The following is a 25,768-nucleotide window of genomic DNA, read 5'->3' as shown; positions in this document are numbered from 1 at the left end:
ACAATACGAGTCAATGTTCTTGCAACCTGAAGAGTAACCAATGACGCAATATGACGCAACTTCCCTATAAATGATCACAGAAACTTTTCCTGTGGCTGAAAGTGTGTCAAATTTTGGTAAGTCAAAGGTGAGGGTGGCCAGGTCTGAGGGAAATATATGGCAATACTCACAAGCCTGACACAAGTGCAAGCAGCCTATTATTAGCTCACTGTCCTCTTGGCAGTCAGACTAGGAGGGTGTGTTAGCACGCGGCAGGTCATCGTATTCCTCGTTTTCTATTACGTCACTGTCCATACCTCACATGTCCTATAGTGATAGTGTGTTATATATATATTTTGCAGTTTGCCAGTGAAGAAGGTGTATACAGTGAGTCTTCAAAAAACGGAAACCAGAAGTACGAATTTTCAATGGTACGAAAGCAATTAATATAAGACTAATTCCACAATATGAAAATGTCTCGATGATACGAAAATTGATACTCGATATGAAAGGAAATACAGAGATAGTCCGATTATCCAGGCTATATGATATGAAGAAGTGCCTGAATAATCTGAAACCACGATTAATCTAGCAGAAACAAAACACAAGTACTGATAGATTTATTTATTTACCGGTAAATGTACAATCAAAGACACAACTATCTTCCCAGTTCAGTCTGAAGAAAATTTACACCAGGCGAAATACAATGAAAACCCTGTTTCAAATGGTTCAATTTTTCCACGCTATATTCATCAGACTTTGGGAAGATACTTGTGTTTCATTGTACACTTGAAGCAGCAGAACGACCTTACCAATTCAATTCATAATCCTCCAGCTTGTTTCTGTAATTTTCTGACAACTTTCAGTTTGGCAAATTTTTCATGTTGAAAAATTTCTTCCCTCTTATTATCGTCACTTTCCCCTACGATCGTTTCCAGCGCAGTGGAAGAAACTCAATGTGCTCAAAAGTGGATACCGTTTCCCATTTTCCCAACTGGAGGTTAGGTTAGGCTAAGATTATTAGGTACTGCTAAGCTCGGTTAGGCCAGGTTTAGTTAAACACTTAGGGAAGAACAGTCTTTTCCGCCAATATGTTAATGAAAAAAACAAGAGTTGTCACACCAGAACAGCTAAAAATGACGGGGAAACAGATTTAATAAGAAACATTTACTGTATTTACCAACCTAGAAATAATCTGAAAAATATAACAGACTTGTATCAGGAAGAACTGATTTGGTAAGGTGCTTTTACTGCTTAAAGTAAAATGTATGTTTAGCCCCCTCAATGGCTGTGGATTCAGATATTTGTGTGCTCCCGTGGTTGGCCCTGGGACCATTTTTTCAAGTTCTAAAATCAATTTCTTTTTCTTACATATGTGAAAAGACTCGTCTGGCACACCTGGCTTTTTCTTTTTAATTATTTTTTCCCCTAAACCCATCCTGTGATTTGCTATGATTTATGTAAGAATTAATAAAATTAGGATGTGTGTTACATCAGCATGTAAACATCGGCGAAAACATCTGGGACAAAGTGAACTGTGAACGCCAGACTGCTTGAGGTGGTAAAGTAGGGTCGTGTAAACACGCCAGTGAAGGTCGATCCCTTCCCATAATTGCTCGCAGTTTTTTATAGCTCACCCTAACTCATAGTCACTGACATCAGTACAGTAAGGCGTTGTTCAGGGCCAGCAGCTATGAAAGCAATAATGGAATACATTATTGTTTGTATCAGTCCTCTCTCTCTCACACATACACATAAGAACAAACAAAAGGATGAGCAGTAAATGTACACTTACTCTAAGGAGCAGAAATAACCGTGCTCAGTCAGTCCGAAATACTGTATATTGGGCAGAGTGATACCAAGCGAAGAATGTGGAACTGAACGCTAACCTACGAGAACATGTGAGACGAAATAGTAATTTTTTTTCTGATTAGCAAACATTTTTGTTCCATATCGTCTCTTAAAATAGTAAAACCCATAATCTTTCGTGTAAGCATACAGCCTAAAGACCTTACCAATTCAGTTCATATTCCTCTAGTTTGTCTTCTATATTTTTCTGACTATTTTGAGGGTGGTAAATTATGTTCTCTTGCTGAAAGAAACTTACTGAAAATTAGGGCGCATGTAACATAAGCACGTAAACATCGACGAATACATCTGAAGTGAAGACAACACCTGATGGGATGGCAGAGTAGGGTCGTGTAAACACACCAGTGACCTTCGTTCCCTTCCGTAATTGTTCGCAGTTTTTTATAAATCGCCCTAACTCAACGTCACTGACACCGAAACAGTGAAGTGTTGTTCACGGCCGGCAGCTATGAAGGAGTTAATGGAATACTGTATGAAAAATTCAAAATGGGCGCGGTGCATAGCGCCGCGCTCGCCTGCCAAGAGAAAACGAACTAACCCCTCTCTGGTAAACAAATTTTTGAGCGCTTCTCAGTTGAGTCCACGTCCCTCCTCTCCCCACAGCGTCGCTGTACGTGAGGATATTTTCGCAGCCCTTCACCTTTTCGTATTGTTTTGCCATGTCTCCCAAGCGCCCTGCATCATCTCCAGCATTGCGGGAGCCCACTGCAAAGCAGCAGCAGCACAGTACTCTAATTCTGGAAAGGAAATTGGAAATTATAAGACCCCATGTGGAGGGACAGGGAGTCTAGGAGATTGTGCGTGCTTAAGGCTTTGCTGTTTCCACCGGTGGGACTGTGACGAAGAAAAAGGAGATGTACAAGAATATGGCTACCTCCTTCTCTACAATTGTATACAGGTATTGCTTACTTCTTAATGGGGGGGGGGTAAAGTTTAGGTGGGGGTCCGAGGGGGTCCTGGGACGCATCCCCCCATTTATATATACAGTATATACTGTATTTCAATGGGGAAAATCGTTCCGATATACAAAATTTCAAATTACGAAAGTGTTTTCGGTCCCTATCCCTTTCATATATCGATGACTCACAGTAAGTGTTTCTTTATATATTTTCTGAGAAATCCAAATCTGAAATCCATAACTGATCATGACTGTTCCCTTTCTATACTGAAACTAACCATGATGGCAGGGAAGGGGTTATCTGAGGAAGAATATTTGAAAAACTTATTCAGCAAAGTGAGGAGGACACAGACAAAGAATCTGGTGGGAATGAATATGAAAGTGACTGGGGTGAGGAGGAGAGAAACAGGAAGAGGAAGGGGAGAGCTAAGCCCTCCCCCAGGGGATGTGATAAACCTCAAGCCGCGGTCAAGGCCACGTCCATTATCGCTACCACTACTATCACTACCACCACTGGTACCACCGCTACAACCATGACAACGGAGACAGAGGCCTCATCGCCACCACTCTTCCATCCCCCACCACAAACACAGAGCCCGTTACCCCCATAATCACCCTATACTCTCACTACACTCCAACCTGCCCACATATCATCACCCATCCAAGATACTTCTGTCTCATCTTCCCCGATGAAATCATCTAAGTCACTGTCTCCTTCAGACTTCATTCCCCCTGAATTTCAGCCATCATCATCATCAACACCACAACCATCTCACAACAACCATCTCCAGCAGAACCATCTCCACCACAACCATCTCCACCATTACCATCTCCACCACTACCATCTCCACCACAGCCATCTCCACCACTACCATCTCCACCACTATGATCACCAGAACCTTCATCAACACAATCATCATCACCATCTCCCTCCCACCACAAGGACTAGGGCAGTGTGGGCCTACACAAGGTAGCGGTGGGCAGCCAAGAGGTAGTCATCTGGCTCGGGGTTGTGTGTGCCACACACATACACAGCCAAGCATTTGCCCAGGTGAAGACTGTAAGGCCAGTGTCCCATATTCAAGTTCATCTCTGAGAACAGCCCCGATTGCCACGATCATACCTCAAATGGCAGGCCTAAACGACCATTTCACGACACAGTCACAGTGCTAAGACATACAGGTCACCGACAGAGATGGAGCTCTTCCTGGTTTGTGGGGAAATTATCACTGAATCAGCAGCGAAAAGGAGACCAGCCTATTGTGATTATGTGATTGACTACGTGAGTGGTGGTCCCATTGGACATTAGTTTAAAAAAAAATGCAGGTTTCGGTCATAAAGAGTATAAGACAGTGGAAATAAAAAGTTTCCATATGGTTGCATCATGGCGGAGAAGGACGGTGCTTTGTTTACATCTGGTGAAGGGAAGTTTGAGGGTTTCCCTGATGATGATGTGGGAAAAGAAAGTACTAAGCTGAACCAAACACGAGTAGCAGGAGTAGAGAAAACGGCGGAGAGGAATGTCCGGGAGTTAAAAAAGGTATGGGCAGTAATTAGAGAGTTGCAGGAATGGACCTTAGAGCAGGAGAAGAGATCAAAGTCGTACAAAATAAACTGGAAAAAGTTTGCACACACAGTGCAGAACAAGAAAGAGAAGTCGCAGAATTAAGAGTGAGTAATGAATCTGACTCAAATGAAATAAAATATATCAAGAGGGAAAACAAGAGGTTAGATGAAGAAAGGGACAGGATGAAAAGTATTAAGATGAGTATGAATCAAAATCAAGGACGCAAGATGAGTATATTAAGGAAATCAAGGAGCAACATATGGGGTAGAAGAAAATACAGGAGGAAGGAAATGTAAATCTGAAAGAGATTAAAGAACAACAAAGCATGAAAAATCATCAGAGAAATTACCAATATGCCGGGAATCGAACCCAGGACTCTCAGGTGAGAGCCAGGCAGCATACCACTACACCACGACCAGGTAAAAGTTAACTCACATTGTCACATTCTTGTAACCAACGTCCCTCCTGTGGGCATCAAGAGGATGAGTTAACCCCCTGGCACTCGGGCAAGTAGATGCTTTTAATCTATCCCAAACACTTACGGCAAGTCAGAATGAAGAGAGAATTTCTCTGATGATTTTTCCTGTGAAAAAAATACAGGTTCTCTCTTCATTCTGACTTGCCGTAAGTGTTTGGGATAGATTAAAAGCATCTACTTGCCCGAGTGCCAGGGGGTTAACTCATCCTCTTGATGCCCACAGTGGGGTGGAGGGACGTTGGATACAAGAATGTGACAACGTGAGTTAACTTTTACCTGGTCGTGTGTAGTGGTATGCTGCCTGGCTCTCACCTGAGAGTCCTGGGTTCGATTCCCGGCATATTGGTAATTTCTCTGATGATTTTTCCTGTGAAAAAAATACAGGTTCTCTCTTCACTCTGACTTGCCGTAAGTGTTTGGGATAGATTAAAAGCATCTACTTGCCCGAGTGCCAGGGGGTTAACTCATCCTCTTGATGCCCACAGTGGGGGTGGAGGGACGTTGGTTACAAGAATGTGACAACGTGAGTTAACTTTTACCTGGTCGTGGTGTAGTGGTATGCTGCCTGGCTCTCACCTGAGAGTCCTGGGTTCGATTCCCGGCATATTGGTAATTTCTCTGATGATTTTTCCTGTGAAAAAAATACAGGTTCTCTCTTCACTCTGACTTGCCGTAAGTGTTTGGGATAGATTAAAAGCATCTACTTGCCCGAGTGCCAGGGGGTTAACTCATCCTCTTGATGCCCACAGTGGGGGTGGAGGGACGTTGGTTACAAGAATGTGACAACGTGAGTTAACTTTTACCTGGTCATGGTGTAGTGGTATGCTGCCTGGCTCTCACCTGAGAGTCCTGGGTTCGATTCCCGGCATATTGGTAATTTCTCTGATGATTTTTCCTGTGAAAAAAATACAGGTTCTCTCTTCAAAGCATGAAAAAGGTGGAGAGGGAAGTGGTTAGGGTACTGAGAAATAAAGAATCTTTAGTCAGAGATGTAGCAGACAAAAAATGTGTAAGAATTTCAGGAGTAAAAGAAAAACATATGACGGTAAGATCAGAAAGAGAAGGAGAAGAACTGAGTAAGGTTAAAGAGATAATATCAGTAGTTATGGAGGGCAACAACAAAGCTCAAGAAAAGACTGAAGAAGTGTTTAGGTTAGGAAAGTATAAGTTTAGTGGCGAGGCCATTGAAGGTAAAGATTAAGTCCCAGGCAACGGTAAATGAAATTATCAGTAGAACATGGAAATTATCAGACAAAGAGGGGTTCAAAAATGTTTGGATAAGGAGAGATGCAAATGAGGAAGAAAGAGCTAAAATGAAGGAGTTAGTAAAGGAAGAAAAGGTAAAAAACAAACAGAGAACAGAGGAAGAGAAGACAGTGTATTGTTGGAGAGTTGTGGATCAGAAATTGAGGAAGTGGTACTGACAGAGAGAAGGAGAGAAGAGGGTATAAAAAACAACAAAAAAAGTTTGAAAGTGACATATACTAATGTTGATGGTATAATATCAGCAAGGTTAGAAATCAACAATTTCTTGAGGGTACATGAACCTGATGTTAGAGACCAAGTTAAGAGAAGATATTGATGTCCATATGGGAGATGGTAAATACAAACTGTGGAGATGAGAAAGAAAAGAAAAAACAAGAGGAGGAGTGACACTAGCAGTGAAGAACAACATAAATGTAGATACTGTGGAAATGAGAGAGGGTAGGGCTGAAGTGATAAATATAAAATTAGAAACTGGAGATTATGGCAAGAAAGATATGGCAGTAGTGTATGTTCCCCCTAAGACAAGAGCATGGAATGACGATGAATACCAGGAGACGTTGTCAGACATGGTTAGTTATCTACAGAAAGTGATTGAGCAAAGTAATAATTTTAATGGGTGATTTTAATTGTCAAGAGGTGAATTGGGAGGAATGGGACTCAGGAGGCAATGAAGATTCATGGGGCACTATATTGTTAAATATAGTAATAAATAATGTAATGACGCAGTGGGTTAAAGAAGAGACATGATTCCGAGGTGATGACACACCAGCAAGATTAGATTTATTGCTAACCAAAGAATTGGACGTAATTGAATATTTGAAATATCTGTGTCCTAGAGCAAAAAGTGATCATGTGGTCATTGAGTCGCAGATGATAACAGGGAACGTGGTGCCAAGAGATGAGCTTTATAGGCAGGGAAGATACAACTTTGGAAAAGCAGTCTTTACAGGATTGAGACAATTTTTTGAAAATGCAGATTGGAGAAAATTCAGAGAAACAAGAGAGATACAAAGGAAGTGGGATATCTTTCTAGACCTCTATAATTTGGGAGTGGAAAAATATGTGCCAAGAGTAAAGAGGACGGAAAACATGAAAAAGGAGTGGCTGAGTAGAAGGTGTATGATAACAAAAAAAAGAGAGGGATATGGTGTGGAACAACTGAAGAAAGAGAGGTGACAACAGAACAAAGGAAGAATATAAAAGAACTAGAAATGAATATAGAAGAGTACGTAGAGAGGAAGAAAGGAACTTTGAAAAAGGTATAATTGACAAATGCAAGGAATAACTGAAATTGTTCTACAGATTTGTTAATGGCAAATTGAAACATAAGGAAGGAATCACCAAACTGGAAGTAGATGGAGAGGTCTATAAAGATGTGGCAATGCAAGCTGAAATAATGAACAAATGTTTCCAATCAGTTTTCACTAATGAAAGGGAGTTTGTGGAGGGGGAGTGAATGAATATAAATGTAGTGATAAATGATATAAAAGTGGAAGTGCAGGAAGTGTATAAATTACACTCAAACCTCGAGTACTGCGGGCAATAGGGACTGGACAAGGACCGTGGTACTCAAATCCGCGTCACTCAGACAATATGTTTACATGTAAAATGGTACAGTGTGTTCTGGCAACTTTCCATAACTCTCACTTTTAACCCTTCTTACAACCTAACCCCTCCTAATCACCGCCACTTGCACCCACCATCAGGTAAAACATTAAAAGAGATATAACTATTCTAATTAAAATCATCAATGGTATTAAAAATAGCATTAACAAAAAACAGAAGTTGGGCTGGGTACCCTTTTGTTGATATGTAGTTCCCCGGTATTTTCCTCCCGCCCCTCACCCCCAATGTTGTTGTCAAAGTTTCGCCTTTTCTTGTATCATGTGGCCCTCAGGAGAGACCTTAGGCTGTATGGTTAGACAAAAATTTATGGGTCTGACAGTTTGTGGGGACGAAATAGAATGAAAAGTTTGTGCTAACCAGAAAAAATTACTTTCATCCTTGTGTTCTCGTGAGTCAGCATTCTGTTTTGTATTCTTAGTTTGATATCGCACTTCCCTACCCATTTCGGACAGACTAAGCATATGGCTAAACTGGTCAGTCAGTCCGAAATGTGTTGGGAAAAGCGATAACGAATGAAGAATGTGAAATGGAACACTAACTCACGAGAACACATGGATGAAAGAGTACTTTTTTTGGGTTGGCAAACATTTTCGTTCCATTTCGTCCCCTGAAACTGCCAGACCCATAAATATTAGTCAAACCATATGACCTAATGTCTCTCCTGAAGGCCACATGATACAAGAAGGCGGGACTTTGACAACATTATGAGTGGGGGGTGGGGGGAAGATTGCCGGGAAGCTACGTATCAACATGGGTACCCACCCCAACTTCCACTGATGTTCTTAATTACAATAATTAGATCTCTTTCATTGTTTTATCTGATGGTGCTTATATGTGGGGGTAATTTACATTGGGTAAAGTGGTAAGAAGGAGTAAGAGTGAGAGTTTCTCTGACCCTCCATGTAAAGCCCTATAGGCCTATGCTTCTCAGTCAGCTTCAGGAAAACATATAAACTTTCACAGCTGCCAGATTTGCATCACTTCCTACACACGATTTTTATCTTCTGGTCCTTCCAAATCGTTATGACGGTGCTTTCATTCATCCCATTCTTTTTTGCCATTTCGGTAAACATACGCTTTACTTAAAGCAGTAGAAAGACCTTAGCAATACAATTCATATTCCTCCAGTTTGTTTTCTGTGTTCTTCTGACTATTTTCAGGGTGGTAAATTACCTTTTCCTGCTGAAAAATTTCCCATTTTTCATCATCACCTTCCTTAAGCCGTACCCATGACTGTCTTGACATAATCAAAGGTGGTTTTCATCTCCCAACTTCCCAACTGGATGCTAGGTTTAATTATTAGGTATATTTAAGCTAGGTTGGGTCAAATGTAATTAAACACTTAGGACAAGTCCTTTCGCCGTAACCCTGATGAGTCAAACGGGTTGACGGTGGAACACAGCTAAAAACAACAGGGAAACAGATTCAGGATGAAACGTTTATTTACCACCCAAAAATAATCCGAAAAATAAAAGACTATCAGGAAGAAGAGCAAAAAATGTGGAACTGAATGCTAACTTATGACAGCACATGGATGGAAGTTTTTTGTTTCCGATTAGGAAACTTTTCGTTCAGTTTCGTCCCCTAAAACTGCGAAACCATAACAGTTTGGTAAAGTCAGTCATCAGTGAGAAGCGAGAAAGGACTTGAAAGCTGTATGCTCAGTCGGTCCAAAACGTGTTGGGAAGCAAGAAAGCGAATGAAAAATGTGGAAATTAACACTAACTTACGAGAACACATGGATGAAATTTTTTTTTTTTTTTTTTTCTGATTAGCAAACATTTTCGTTCCACTTTGTCCCCTAAAACTGCGAAACCCATTATGAGTGTGGGGTAGAACTAGGTGACGCGCGAGGACTGATAACTGTATGCTCAGTTGGAAATGTGTTGGGAAGCACAAAATCGAATGAAGAATGTGGAACTGAACGCTAACTTACGAACAAATGGATAAAAGAGTAACCTTTTCTCTACATTTTCATTCCATTTCATCTCTTAAAACTGCAATACCCATTATTCGTCACCTGAAATTGTGAAACCCATAAGTTTCATCTAACCATTTGGCCTTGAGTGTGCCCAGGAAGCATATTTCCATTCTGTATGCGTATTCATCTCACCACCGGGAACCCTCAGCCAGGAACGATGCTCGCCCAGTTGTTTCAAAACTAGCCATAGGTTTTTCTCGAAAATATGCACAGTGTTTCCCAGGCAAAATTTTCTCAACCTAGCTTAACCTAACAAATACCGGGTATAGGCTCTGAAGACGACATGCCACCCCCAGAGGGGCTTACGGAGGGGCAGACAATGCGCAGTCCAGATCCGAGCAAGAGGGATGTAAGTCCACCGGGCCACGTGCCCCTATGACCTGGAACTTGCCTGCCGCCATGATAGCAGGAAACTGCAACTACCTTGCGGGCGACCTGACCCTCGACAGGATCGGGGTACAGCTATTACTCTAGCTCCAGTCAGCACCCGAGACGGCTGGTAGCTGCTCAACCCTCCTACAGGAGACGACCTGCAGCGCTCTGGAGGTAATCAGGAGACGGCTGGTAGCCGCTCCCGCCTTCGTCAGGAGACGGCCAAAAGCCGCTCTGAAGGTGCCTTAAAAGAGATGGCCGGTAGCCGCTCGACCCTCCTACAGGAGACGGCTGGTAGCCGCTCGACCCTCCTACAGGAGACGGCAGGTAGCCGCTCCCGTCTTCATCAGGAGATGGCTGGCAGCCGCTCCGAAGGTGCCCTCGAGTTGGTCTGTAGCCACTCCATAACACAGGCCACGGCCAGTAGCCGGGCCTTTGTGACGGCCGGTAGCTGCACCCCTAGAAGGCCATGGCCAGTAGCCAGGCCCTACGAGAGGAGACAGCCAGTAGCCGCTCCTCCGTCAGGTGCTGACTCCCCTCCATGAGACTACTATCCAGAGGGAGGCCGCAGCCTGGAGGACTACTGGAGAGGCCCCATGGGCTCTTCTCACTACAGCCGGTCCCTGAGAGGCCTCGTCTGACAGACCCCGACGGAGGCCAACGCCGTACCCCACTCCTGACGGTGTCCCCGACCACCACAGACCACAGCCCGCAGGACCTCCAGACCACCCCCAGGACCTCCGGGCGGGACATCTCCACACCCCGATGCCGGAGACCCTCGTCCTCCATCAGGTGCCTGAGTGAACGATTCAGGCAACTGTTCAGCCCCAGGCTAGACGGCAAGACTCCAGCCCCGAGCCCAGAGAGTGTGGGGCTCTCTGCCTCCCACAGCACCCGGATGAGAGAGGACGCTCCTACAAATGATCCCATGGCCCCTGAATACGGAGGCCCCCAGCGGAGCTCAGCCCCGTCAGCAGTCAGGCTGAGTTGTTCCCGCCGCCCTTGTACCTGACAGCCACCACACCCAGTCCCAGTAGTGTGACAGTGAAAGTGATACAGTGAAGCGAGGGCAGAACAGTGAGTTACTAGAACCCGGAAAGTCAGAAATAAAACCTGTCAGTATTAGTATAAAAGGAAGGTGGAATAGTTAAAGTGATCGTGAGACAGTGAACACGGCCGAGCGTGAGTAAAGTGTCTGTCTGAGTGAACATACTACAGTACCCTTGCGTCCAACACGTGTTAGTCCAGCACGATTCATGTCCAGCATGGAGAGCAAATAATTAGTATTATTTAATATGATTTAATTACTGCAACACGAGTGTGTTCGCATAACACGCACAGAGCTCCGAGAAGTGGGCGAAATCTGCAGAGTTCACCTCTAGCACGATCACCCCCGGTCCAACACGGTCATACTGGACATTCCCATGATGATGATAGCCAATGAAAACTTCTGATCAAGTAGCCTTCCCCGCCCACTATCGTGACGTGATCGTGATGCCGCCCAATTAAAAACACTTCTGGTGTCACGTGATGTTTTGTTTAAATTTCTCCCACCACAGCGCCAGCATAATTCGCATTGGAAGGTGCTTTTTTCTTGCTGCACCTTCTGCCCTTGTTACTGCATTTTACCCTGCTCACGATGCCCAGGAAGCCTTCTGAGAACCCCAAGAAGCGTTGGCACCTCCCTCAGGCCACCAAGCTAGAAAGCACTGAGAGGAAGAAGAAAGGGGAGAGGAAAGTTGACATTGCCAAGGCCTATGACATGAATGAAGCCAACGTGAGGACCATAATAAAAAACCAAGACAAGATCCTGGCAGCCGAAGGCTATCACACGGCACTTCATACCAGGTTTGCCGAGGATACGATGGTAAATCGGAACGGTAACATGGTAAAATTGCCGACGATACCACGGGCATTTGGAATTCATCTGGATGGATTCCTGCCGAGGATACGACGGGCAAAACAGTGTGACCAAAACCCAGGCGACTCGACAGAGAATGTATCGTACTACAGCATTGAACATTTAGCCTGACACTGAATACATATTAATATTTTAGAATAAATATCAATCGTTTTGAAACCCTTCTCATCGGCGTGTGTACCAGTTTATAAACAAAGTTGCTTCTCCTTATTCTCTACCGAGTCAGCGACAGCGATCACTTTCCACGGTCACGAGTCGGGGCTCTGGCAACAGTGTGAGAAGCATGCCCTTTGCCGAGGATTACAGAGTGCTAGGACAGGCAGAACCAGGACCTTCCATGGCTGTAGACGAAGATAGCGATTCTGAGTGTGATTTTGAAGGATTTATGAGGGAGGTTGAGGTGAAGCAACAGCCATTACCCGCTAGTGACGCCAGCAGCCATCCTCCGGGGACCCAGTAGGACTACCTACAGCCTTGGATACCACCTTCCATTCCCAGCAAGCCCACCAACACTATCCTAAAAGGTTAGTTATCATTCATAGCACAGTACCATTTATTATAATTACAATAGTACCAATATATGTATAGGTATATGGTAGGTATTTAGGGTGACTTTTCCTAGGATTGCTGACATAATTCATTTTTCCCCATAAGCTCTATTGTTAGTCCAACACGTTTTTGGTCCAACACGTGACCCATGCATGACAGTATTACCGTGTTGGACGCGAGGGTACTGTACCCTCACAATGACATAGCCTCACGCTGAGATCAATCAGAGGCTCCTGGAACCAAAGTAATAATTAACAGCACAACAGATAAACAAAATACAGTAAGCTCGCCCCGAACGCGTTCTCGCCGAACTTGCTCGCTATTATACGCGGTAAGTGCTGGGATACGTGTAAGACAACGTAAGATTAAAGAACCATTACAAAAACTATAAATTTATGCAAGAGAGGCCTTTGAAAGGCCAAACCCTCGAACATCAGCACAGCGTGCACGGTTTGTTTTGATCACGTGATTACGTGATACGCTGTACTGCTGTTCCACAGTACACTCAAACCTCGACTTAAGAGACTAAATGGGGAATCAACTCGTCCCTTACTTGAAAATGTCCATTGTTTTACCACATATAAAGACAATGTTATTATGAAATGCAATGATTGTTTCACTTTTCTTACTTATTTATATGATTATGAATATTATTTTACGGGTACTGTATAAAGAAACATATTAAAATGTATAACCTAGACATTACGTATCATTTTTGAATGGTCTTGTCCATTTGTCAGGTAGAATATGGAGTCCCTTAAATCCGAAATCCCTTAAATGGAAGTCCCTTAAATAGAGGTTTGACTGTATTCTATTGGTAAGTTAAATATTTATACTACTGTTCTGGTAAGTTTAAGTGCAAGTTAAAGTACTATTAAATGACATTAAAGCAAGAAATTATGTCTTATAACCAGTTTACCTGATAGGCGTTGGAATGTTCCCTTCTTTATTTGTTCATTAAAGATTTACTGTACTGCTTTTCCACAGTACTGTATTTTTAAGATAAATATTTACTGTTCTGGTATGTACCTGTAAGTTAAAGCACTTGAATATAGTTAAAGCATTAAATAAAGTCTTGTAACCAGTTAACCTGATTTACCGGGTATGTGATTGCCCATGATCGGCGAGCTCCGAGACAATTCACCGTCAAGTCAATTCGCCATCAGACAATTCTCCATCAAAACATGGTCGAATCCCCATCAGGATAATTCGCATCCTGGACGATTCCCCGTCACTCTATAAATATTCATTTTCATTCATTCATTGCCAGATGCCATGTATCCCAAACGGGGTGGCCAAGGGCTTAGAGTTAATTGTTTTACAGGGAGGGGCACTAATCCTCCACCAACCCCACTTGACACGTAGGGAGAACGTTATGCCAACAGCATCTGGTGTTCCCAGGCGGTCACCCATCCAAGTACTAACCAGACCCAACGTTGCTTAACTTCGCTGATCGGACGGGAAGCGGTGTACTCAACGTGGTATGGCCGTTGGCACTCTATAAATATGCTTATCATTAATTAATCAACACAGTACTTTAATAACTATATTTCAGGGGGATCCATCAAAGTCGATGTTCAATAGCATAGGCTTTGGATATTATTTAGTAGCATCACCTTTAGTCAATGATTAACTTGTTTCTTCTTCACTGTAGTTGCCTTTGAAATTATTCTAGCATCACCCATAGCTGTCTTCATTAATGACGGCATGTTTTCTTGTTATTAATGTGATGGCGAATTGACTTCATGGCGAATTGTCCTGAAACCGATCAGTGATGGAATGTTGCCTTGTGTTTACGTATTTGTATGTTGGGTTTTGCTGTGCAGTACTGTATTTGTAAGTTAAAACATTAAATAGACCTTCTAACCACTTAAAGTGCTTCATATTGATTACCAATGGCAGATAACAGCAAAATACCACATTTAGGGGGTCTAGGAAACAAAATAAGGAGTAGTTAAAACTTATGCAGTTTCACGCCAAACACGTCATGTTAGGAACGAAACCCATGCATTCGGGGCAAGCTTGCTGTAGACAGTCCAACCGTGAGAGCAGGACCTCGGCCCTAGTGAACGGAACTCCCCCTGATAGATAAAGCCTGGACTTCCCCCGAGTGACAGTATTTGGTTTCACTGCCCTAAGACTCCTGATCTTAGTTAACATGCTATTCACTTTACCTGATCTTGTCTCAAATAGTATCCTGCGTGATAATAATACCCACAATCTAGACCTAAGGTTTATAATTGCTCAGAATAATTACTCTTGTGACATCTACCCATTCCACTTGTAGAATTTAGCAATACACGTGTAAGTTTGTTGCCTTGAGTTTTTGTGTCCTGCCTCTCTCTTATTTGTTTAAGCTCCGGTCTAGTAAGAGAACCCAGCTACACACTAGGCGTTAGAGGGATGGGTAGCTGACCCTAAAACACCTAGCATTATAGGTGTTTTAGGGTCGGCTTCCTGTCCCTCTAACACCTAGTGTGTAGCTGGATTCTCTTTCTAGACTGGAACTTAGACAAATAAGAGAGAGGCAGGACACAAAAACTCAAGGCAACAACCTCACACGTGTATTGGTAAATTCTACAAGTGGAATGGGTAGATGTCACAGGAGTAATTATTCTGAGCAATTATAAACCTTAGGTCTAGATTAAAGGTCTGAGTATCGCGCAGGATACTATTGAGACAAGAACAGGTAAAGTGAATAGCACTGAGATCAGGAGTCTCAGGGCAGTGAAAAGAAATACTGTCACTCGGGAGAAGTCCAGGCTTTATCTATCGGGTGGAGTTCTGTTCACTGGGGCCACGGCACTGTTATCACTGTTGGCAGTCTACTTCATTTGTCTGTCACGTTATTAATTACTGCTTTGGCACTGGGAGCCTCTGATTGATCTCAGTGTGAGGCTATGTCACTATGATGGGGGTGGTTGTATTGGCGTCGGTGGTGGCGCGACAGGAACCGAGGTGTTGGGAGTGGCAGGTGGTGAGTAGAGGCGAGGTGAGGTGGCCATGGGTGGGTGGGGAATCTCTTGGTTGTGTGGTTAGGCCTGCGGTGGTAACAGAGTGGCAGGCAGTGAGGCGTCCTGTGAGGTTGTTGGGGATGAGTTGGAGGTCTGTGGGGATGGTGGGGTGGGGCAGGTGATTGTGGAAAGGGAGGTGGGTAAGGGTAAGGAGGAAGAGGGCGTAATGGGGTAAGTGTATGAGTTAGTTGTTGGCAGGGAAGATGAGTGGGGGTGCAATGTGTTTTGTGGAAGAGTGGGTGTGGCGTAGTTAGGAGGCAGCAGGTGAGGTGGGCTGTGAGGGGTGATAGGTATGAGGCAGAGGGCAGTAGGAGGTAGTTCTAGGAGGTAGGATAGAGAGGATAGGGTATGGGTCCTGGGGAGCCTGTTGAGGTGGACAGAGGCTTTTGGTTGAGGGAGAGCAAGGTGGGAAGAGGCGATGGTAACGGAGAAAGGGGTGTCTAGAGGAGCAGGAGGATAAAGGATAGGAGAGGGTAAAATAGAAGATACAGAGGAAAAGGAGACATGCCGTTTCCCTCTGTCGCAGACTGGGAGGTGATGTGTTTGGGAGGTGACCCGTGCCAATATGGGGTGGTGCAGGAGCGGTGTGGGGCATCTTTTGCGACGATTTTTGTGCCTTTTTCGTCGAGCTCAGGAGTGAGCAGCGTATGAGGCGTTGTCGTTGGCGCCTTCGTCGTGTGGTGGGGAGGCTTGTAGGTGCCCCGGAGTAGTTACTTTGCGCTGGGTGGCTCTTAGTTGCATACAGATGTCGTGGATGGGGCATCTGTGGCTGCAGGCAGAAAATTCCCACGGGTTGATGGTGATGATCTTAGTGGGGAATTGACTGATTTCACCAATGCGCTGAGGAGTGGGGTGGGTGGCTAGAAGGCATCTTATTAGCTGTATATCTTTATCCAGGTCTCCCGTTGGGTCATGTATTATGAAGTGTTCTTTGATGAAGCTGGGGAGAACTCTGAGGATATTGAAAGTGTGTTGTTCCCGGGTTTCAATATCTGCCTCCGAGCACGCAGCAGTGACCAGGCACCTGGCTTGGATTAAAGTGTAATCTAAGTTGCCATCAAAAGTTAGGCTATCCAACTGGGATAGAGCCACTACTTTGCCTAGTGATGGGGTGATGGCCTGAATCACGAGCTTTGAGAAAATCTGCCAGGTAAGCCCTGGGACAATTTTCGGTGCGATATTGGCTGCCGCTTTACCCAGTAGTGGGAGTGTAACTGCTATTTTTTGCTTATCATCTTCAAACCCAATGTCTAGCAAAGGTTTAATAATTGCCAGGTATGTATGAACATCATACTGTTCGGGGTCGAATTTGGGCAATTGCACGTGAGGTTTGGTTGCCATTTTCCTGGTACAGGGTATTTCCTGATTACCTCTCTCGTATGCCCGGGTCAAGAACCACTGCAGTCCACTAGTGTAATGCTAGGTGTTTTAGGGTCGGCTTCCCATCCCTCTAACGCCTAGTGTGTAGCTGGGTTCTCTTTCTAGACCGAAGCTTAAGCAAATAAGAGAGAGGCAGGACACAAAAACTCAAGGCAACAACCTTACACGTGTATTGCTAAATTCTCCAAGTGGAATGGGTAGATGTCACAAGAGTAATTATTCTGAGCAATTATAAACCTTAGGTCTAGACTGTTGGGTATTAGTATCACGAAGGATACTATTTGAGACAAGATCAGGTAAAGTGAATAGAACGTTAACTAAGATCAGGAGTCCTAGGGCAGTGAAACCAAATACTGTCGCTCGGGGGAAGTCCAGGCTTTATCTATCAGGGAATTCCGTTCACTGGGGCCGAGGTCCTGTTATCACGGTTGGATTGTCTATTTTGTTTGTCTGATACGCTGTTAATTATTGCTTTGGTTCTAGGAGCCTCTGATTGATCTCAGTGTGAGGCTATGTCATCGTGAGGGTATTACGTTCACTCAGACAGACACTTTACTCACTGGCCGGCCTTGTTCACTGTCTCACAATCACTTTAACTATTCCACCTTTCTTTTATACTAATACTGACAGGTTTTATTTCTGACTTTCCGGGTTCTAGTAACTCACTGTTCTGCCCTCGCTTCATTATATCACTTTCACTGTGCTTTCACTGTCACTCACTATTGGGACTGGGTGTGGTGGCTGTCAGGTACAAGGGTGGCGGGAACAACTCAGCCTGACTGCTGACGGGGCTGAGCTCCGCCAGGGGCCTCCGTATTCAGGGGCCACGGGATCACTCGTAGAGGGTCCTCTCTCGTCCAGGGTTGTGGGTGGCGGAGGGCCCCGAGCTCTCTGGGCTCAGGGCTGGAGTCTGGCCCTCTGGGCTGGGGCCGAACAGCTGCCTGAATCATTCACTCAGGCACCTGACGGAGGACGAGGGTCTCCGGCATCGAGGTGTGGGGATGTCCTGCCCGGGGGTCCTGGGGGCGGTCGGGAGGTCCTGCAGGCTGTGGTCTCTGGTGGTCGGGGACACCATCAGGAGTGGGGTGAGGCGTCGGCCTCCATCGGGGTCCGTCAGGCGAGGCCTCTCAGGGACTGGCTGTAGTGAGAAGAGCCCGGTGGTGGTCATGGGGCCATTCCAATAGTCTTCCAGGCTGGGGCCTCCCTCTGAGAGGGGAATCAGCACCTGACGGAGGAGCGGCTACTGGCTGTTTCCTCTCGTATGGCCCGGCTACTGGCTGTGGCCTTCTAGGGGCGCAGGTACCGGCTGTCGCAAAGGCCCGGCTACTAACCGTGGCCTGTGTAGGGGAGCAGCTACAGGCCGACTTGAGGGCACCTTTGGAGTGGCTGCCAGCTGTCTCCTGACGAAGGCAGGAGCGGCTACCGACCGTCTCCTGATGAAGGCGGGAGTGGCTACTGGCTGTCTCCTGATTACCTCCAGAGCGGCTATTGGCTGTCTCTGTAGAAGGGTCGAGCAGCTACCGGCCATCTCTTTTAGAGCACTTTCAGAGCGGCTACCAGCCATCTCCTGACGAAGGCAGGAACGGCTACCGGCCGTCTCCTGATTACCTCCAGAGCGGCTACTGGCCGTCTCCTGTCGGAGGGTCGAGCAGCTACCGGCCATCTCTTTTAGGGCACCTTCAGAACAACTTATGGCCGTCTCCTGACGAAGGCGGCAGCAGCTACCAGCCGTCTCCTGATTACCTCCAGAGTGGCTGCAGGCTGTCTCCTGTAGGAGGGTTGAGCGGCTACTGGCCGTCTCAGGGGTGCTGACTGAAGCTAGAGTAATAGCTCCACCCCGATCTTGTCGAGGGTTAGGTCGCCCGCAAGGTATTTGCGGTTTCCTGGAATGGTGGCGGCAGGCGAGTTCCGGGTCATAGGGATGCATGGCCCAGGCAGACTTATGTCCCTCTCGCTTGGAGCTGGAACGCGCGTTGTCTGCCCCTCCGCAGGCTCCTTCTGGGGGTGTCGTGTCGTCCAACCTAACTTAACCTAACCTATCCCACTAGGGCTGCATGGCTGAGGTGGCTGGATGACCCATACAGAATGGAAATATGCACCCAGGAAAGGTACCAAGAGTTTAGAGGGCGACGTCATCGCGCGCGACTTTCAAATTTAGTCCCCAGGCCAGCTGACTTCCCATGTGAGTTCGAGTTTTTCCATGTGTTGACATGACTTGTCTCAATATGCTGACCACGTTAGAACAAAAACGTGTTACTCAAGGATTGAGTGTACTGGAAACTCAAGATGTAAGGAATGCCTCAGGACCGGATGGAATCTCTAATTGGGTACTGAAGGAATGCAGGGAACAACTAGCAAATAAGATTCACAGTTTAATTGCGTGTTCTCTGGAAGAACGAAAAGTGCCTTGGGAATGGAAGAGGGCAAATGTGGCACCAATTTATGAAGGAGGAAACAAGGAAGAACCCTTGAATTATAGACCAATGTCCCTAACGAGCATGGTCGCAAAATTGTGTGAGAGAATCCTGAGAGACAGATGGATAAAATATCTGAAGGAGATGAATATTTTGGCTGAAAGTCAGTTTGGATTCAAAAGTGGAAGGTCATGTGTTTCCAACTTGTTGAGCTTTTACTTAAGAGTGACTGACATGCTACGGGAGAGAGACGGTCGGGTGGATTGTGTGTATTTAGACTTGGAGAGGGCTTTCGACAAGGTACCCCATAAGAGACTAATGTGGAAATTAGAGCATATAGGAGGACTGAACGGAAACCTCCTGGAATGGATGAGAGATATGGTAGATGGAATGAATAGTTATGCAAGTCTGTTTGCTGATGATGCAAAGATCTTGAGGAAGGTAGAGGTTGAGGAGGCTGTAAAATGCTGCAGGAGGATCTGGATAGGATACAAAAGTGAAGCCGGAATTGGGAAACGAAATTCAACGCAAAAAAAAATGTAAAATATTGGAAATGGGTAAAAGTACCAAGAGGCCATCACTGAATCATTTGATAGGTAATGAACCAATCACAAAAGCGAGAGAAGAGAAAGATCTGGGAGTGCTGGTCCAGGATAGTTTGTCACCTGAAAATAAATTAACAAGACAGTTAGAGAGACGTATAAACTCTTGGCTAACATAAGAGTAGCATTTGGGGAGGCAGTGGCTCAATCAGTAGAGAGGTGGCCTGAAATCCTAACAGACCCAGGTTCAAATCCCCCCTGGGGCAGGGAACAGTTTAATGATTTGAATTTCATTAAATCAGGTTTTACTGATCTACCAGAAGACCCGCTGACATGTCGTAAAAATACCCCCGCTAATACCAATACACCAGTCCTGTATGAGACAGCCCTGGCATGTATTCAATATGGACGGTGGGTGTTAGCGCCGAAGTGGTGACATGTAGAGGTGTATGGTGTGTATGAAGACTGCTGGGTCTTGATAGCAGGCTATGAACCTATGCCCAGAGTCAGGCACATAAAAAAAAAAAAAAAAAAAAAAATCATTACATGGATGAAAAGATGATGAAAAAGTTGATAGTGTCCATGACTCCCCCCCCCCAGGTTAGAATATGCAGCAGCAGTGTGGTCCCCACACAAAAAGAAAGATATAAACAAGATTGAGAGAATACTAAGAACAGCAGCCAAGATGGTCCCCGGTCTGGCAGATCTGCCGTACAAAGAGAGACTGGAAAAGTTGGATTTGCCTTCCTTAGAGGAAAGAAGAGAGAGGGGTGACATGATTGCAGTGTTCAGGACCATGATGGGAGTAGATAAAACTGACAGAGAAGATCTATTTGTATGGGATAAGAGAGTAACAAGAGGACACGGAATGAAACTGAAGAAGCCAAGCTGCTTGAAGGATATCAAGAAATATAGTTTTCCTTATACTGTAGATGCATAGACTTGCTGAATAGCCGGGACAAAGAAATCGTCCAGTCTAAGAACTTAAAGAGTTTAAAGCAAAATTCGACTTACTAAGAAACAGAGACAGGACCCCACGAGCATAGCTCATATCCTGTATATCATGATTAGGTAAATACAATTAGGTAAATACACAAAAGACATTACTACGACATCCCATGACACCCTCCAGACACGTGACATTATCCTGATGACACACTACGATCATCCCTCGGTTAAAAAATGATGGTAACTTTGACTCCATGTCACGCCAAGACATCGCCACGTAGCATGTTGTAAGTTGTCGTAGTGTGTCTTAGGTATAATTTTGCCTGTCGTAGGTATAACTTCGTGTGTCACAGCTGGCCTTTGGGATCCAATCTCCAAGTTATTGCTACAACACATCAAAGTCACACCTAATGACAAGCTACAACAACCTATGACAAGCTAAGACACGCTAAGTCACAGCTAAGATAATGACATTACCGTCACGACATGTCACGTTCTCCTCCTTGTCGGCGTCCACGTCGACAATTTTTGAACATTCCACAAATTGTCATAGCGTGCCAAGAACGGTGAAGAATGACCAAGTTCTCCACGTCAGTGCTACAGCATCACTAAGTCACGCCACATTACTCACGACGACATGCGGTGACACACGAAGACATGAAGATCGTGGCGTGTTGTGGGAAGCTTCCTGACAGTGGGACATAGACTTAAGGGTGGTACCTGGAGTTCTGGGTCATTTACGTCCATTGCTGGCCCCTTTACTGAAACTCCAAGTTTGCAAGTGGCAGCACCAGCAACTTCACTCCAATATTTCTAACTTTTTTTTATCAGGAAGTTGCTGACCTATCTGAGGATGGAAACAACTACACAACATTCCTGGGGACTGCAATAGATGCTTGGTATCTCTGCAATGATGAGAGGAGGCCAGGTTCCTCAAGTTATACTTTCTTATGAGGATTTGTGACCTGCCAACCATAAAACACTACTGGCAGTCCATGGAGGTACATGATTACCCCATATTTTGGTGGACGATGAGTGGAAAGTGCTTCAGGGGCATCCTGAAGCATTTTCATGCTTTCAATAGTCTCGCTATACCCGAGGACAATCAAGATTGGCTAATAAGGATTTGAAGTGATGCAGTATCTCATTCAGAGGTTCAGGGAGGTTTGCATCCCGTCCGAACACCTTAGCCTGGATGAGGGATCTCTGAGTTGGAAGGCGGCTCTCCTTCCATGTATATAACCCAATGAAGCCCCAAAAGTATCCCATCAAACTTTACATCCTGGCTGAGGCAAAGAGTGGCTACATTTGGAACTTTGAGGTATACACGGGCAAAAAGAAATCCCTTGAAAACACAGTGTGGGGCCCCGTTGAACCTTTGAAGGACAAAAGATACAAGTTGTATATGGACAATTATTACAACTCTGTATCACTGTGTAAATGTCTCTTCAGCGAGAAAGTGTATGTGTGTGGTACAGTCCGACTGACAAGGGGAGCACCGAGGCAGCTGCAGAACATCAGCAGTGCTAGACGCCTTCCTGATGATGAAGTGGAAGCTAGGCACAAGGGTAATGTGACAGTGTTGCTGTGGAAGAACAAGCAAACTGTAAGTATGGTGTTCACTTTCCACGGTGACACCACTGTCCCTAAGCAGGTGCATGGGAAGGTCAAGGGTCCAGACAGCAAATTCCACCACATCATCAAGACTGTCAACAAGCCAGTCATGGTGAAGGACTACAATCGCCACATGGGCGGAGTGGATCATTTTGATCAGATAAGCCAGTACTACCCCGCTCAAAGGAGAATGGTCAAGTGGACAAAGAAAATGTCCTTCTATTTCATTCACATGGCCCTCTTCAATGCCTAAACCCTCTGCAAGAAGAATATCAACAAGCCTATGACTCTCCTTGAATTCCAGGAGCACATAAGCCACAAGCTCTTGGCATTCCGGGGGTAGGAGTGGGCTGCATCGGGTCTTGTCCTCCACCAAGCATCTGACCTTCCCTTGTGACGACGACCACCAGTACCTGTAGCAACCACTCCATCAACTGCAGCCTCCACTCTACCTGCAACCATTGCTTCACCTCCTGCAGCAGCTGGTCTGTCAGGTGTAACTTGGCCAGTTACTGCTGTGACCATTCCACCTTCCGCAGCAGCTGGTCTGTCAGGAGTTACTTGGCCAACTCCTGCCACTGCACCTCCAGCAGGAGTACAGAGACAAGGAGATGGAGGAGCACTGCTGTCCAAGCGCTGTCGATATGTCAACGATAGGACAGGTTGGACTCGACACTGCACCACACCCCGGAAAAACCCCCCGGCAAGAAATGCCTGCGGTGTTTGCTGTGATATTTGCACAAGAGGAGGAAGGACACCAGTTATTTATGTCCTGTTTGTGATGTGCTTCTCTGCACAGGACTATTGTTTCATCAGTACCATACTGATGAAAGCATACAGCAATAAATCACACCACAAACACACACACACACACACACACACACACACACACTCGCTGGCTCAGTGGTAACGTTCTTGCATGCCATCTGGTAGACGTGAGTTCGCGTCTCGCTCAGGGTGTGAAAAGTTTCACTGATGAAGTGGGTGGTTACTGTCCCCCTCGAGCAAGGGAACAGGTGTGTGCACGTGTGAAGGTCACAGCCTTGCCCTTAGATCGGACCATATGAGCTCTCAGCTCCCTTCTGGGAGGGTAAAAGCTGACGATCACGACCATCAAGTGATCCTGACCGACCCGGTGAATTATACACACACACATACACAGAGAGAAAGCAGACGTCCCAGCCATCGCTGCTAATCTTAAGTAGTTTCAGGAATTTTGTCTGTCCTGTCTCCTAAGGTCTAGTTTTAAATTTAAAATAATGAAAGTTAATAGATTACCAAAAGTGTAAAGATTTATTGTATACATGAATGTTTGTAGTATTTTTTGGTAACAGCTGTTTTGGTACTTTAACCAACATCAAACATGGCTGAAAATGTAACCAATGAGGGACTCAAATTTCAAGGATCTGATACAAATACCAATGTCATGGACCTGGTTAAAACATTAATTATGAGGATTAGTGAACTTGAAAAGAAAGTAGAGAATCTAGTGATAAAGGATGTGTCTGAAAATACAGAGACTACTATACAGAGTCTGATTCAGTCCAATGAGACAGCGAATGAGGACATTAGAAATCTGAAGCTGGAAAATGTTGAATTGAGGAGGAAACTAGAAGAGAGTACTAATAAAACGGAGAAGGTGAGTAGTGTATTAGAAGAGCATAAGGCAAAGTGGGCACACGTAGAAGAAGAACAGAAAGAAGTAGTCAGCTTAAGAGAAATCATCCAGGAAGAAAGGGAAATGAACAAGAAAAAAAATGGAAGAAAATGTAGTGAAAATACTGAAGAAAAAAGAGAAAATAGTGAGAGAAACTACAGAAAGGAACAGATGTGTGGTAATATTTAGAAACAGGGAAGAGGAAGAAAAGGTTAGGTTTGTAAGACTCGAGAGAGACACGAACCTGGTGAGAGGAATATTAGGCAAGATTGACCCCGATGGAGACAAGTGGGTAAAAGAAATTGAGGAAGTAAGGAGAATAGGGCCTTATAAGAAAGGGGAAACAAGACCAATGAGAGTCAAGTTTACATCAGAAAGTGTAATAAATGAGATACTTAAAGTGACCTGGAAATTAAGCAAAGAGGCAGAGATGGAAAATATTATAATAAGAAAAGATTTGAATGAAGAAGAAAGAGAAGTTTTAAAATCATTGAAGGAACAAGTAAAGGAAAAAAAATGATAAGAGGACAGAGGAAGAATGTAATACTTTTTTTTGGAGAGTAATGGATATGAAAGTAAGGAAGTGGTATTTAAGGAAACAGAAGTGAAGGAAACTAAGGGGGATGGCTGTGAAAGATCAGAAGTTGAGGAAGTGGTACGGACAGAGAGTAGGAGAGAAGAGGGTATTAAAAACGTCAAAAATAATTTGAAGGTGATATACACTAATGTTGATGGTTTCATATCGACAAGGCTCGAAATTAACGATTTCTTGAGAGAACATGAACCTGATGTCATGTGCTTTGTAGAGACCAAATTAAGAAAAGATATTGATGTTCATTTGGGAGATGGTAAATACAAACTGTGGAGAAAAGACAGAAGAGAAAAAACGGGAGGAGAAGTGATGATAGCAGTGAAGAACAACATAAATGTAGATACTGTGGAAATGGGAGAAGGCAGGGCTGAAGTGATATATATGAAATAAGAAACTGGAGAGAATGTTAAGAGAGATATGCCGGTAGTGTATGTTCCCCCAAAGAAGAGAGCATGGAAGGATTACGAATACCATGAGATGTTGTCAGATATGGCTAGCTATTTACAAAAAATAATTGAGAAAAGCAATAATATAATTTTGGTGGGTGACTTTAACTGTAAAGAGGTGAACTGGGAGGAATGGTGCTTGGGAGGCGGCGAGGATTCGTGGGGCACTATGTTATTAAATATAATAATGAATAATGTGATGATGCAAAGGGTCAAAGAAGAGACACGGTTTCGAGGTGAGGACACACCAGCAAGGTTAGATTTACTGTTTACCAAAGAACCCGATGTAATAGAATCATTGAAATATCTCTGTCCTTTAGGAAAAAGTGATCATGTGGTCACTGTGTTCCAGATGTTAATAGGGAACATCGAGCCAAGAGACAAGCTTCATAGACAGGGAAGATACAACTTTGGGAAAGCAAATTTTACAGGATTGAGAAACTTTTTTGAAAATGCGGATTGGAGAAAATTCAGAGAAACAAGAGAGATACAGAGGAAGTGGGATATCTTTCTAGACCTCTATAATTTGGGAGTGGAAAAATTTGTACCAAGAGTAAGAGGGAAGGAAAACAGGAGTGGTTTAATAGAAGGTGTATGATAGCAAAAAAAGAGAGAGATAAGGCGTGGAACAATTGGAGAAAGAGAGGTAACAACA

At 44.6% G+C, this 25,768-nt stretch overlaps 1 protein-coding gene and 1 non-coding gene across 2 annotated transcripts in view; both read right to left on the bottom strand.

The window, feature by feature from the left end:
- Nucleotides 1-25,768, bottom strand: part of LOC145392951 (pyruvate dehydrogenase phosphatase regulatory subunit, mitochondrial-like) — an 865,738-nt gene that overhangs the window by 188,352 nt on the left and 651,618 nt on the right. The gene's annotated exons all lie outside the window — the stretch shown is intronic.
- On the bottom strand, nucleotides 13,883-14,001 carry LOC145393228 (5S ribosomal RNA). The gene has a single exon (XR_013896180.1). It is a non-coding gene; the product is annotated as a 5S ribosomal RNA (ribosomal RNA).

Source organism: Coenobita brevimanus, chromosome 23 (genome assembly GCF_032717465.1).
Source record: "Coenobita brevimanus isolate Jiangsu-jjx chromosome 23, ASM3271746v2, whole genome shotgun sequence".
Lineage (NCBI taxonomy): Eukaryota > Metazoa > Arthropoda > Malacostraca > Decapoda > Coenobitidae > Coenobita > Coenobita brevimanus.
The sequence above is the reverse complement of the archived record's forward strand: the minus strand, read 5'-3'. Positions and strand labels throughout refer to the sequence as shown.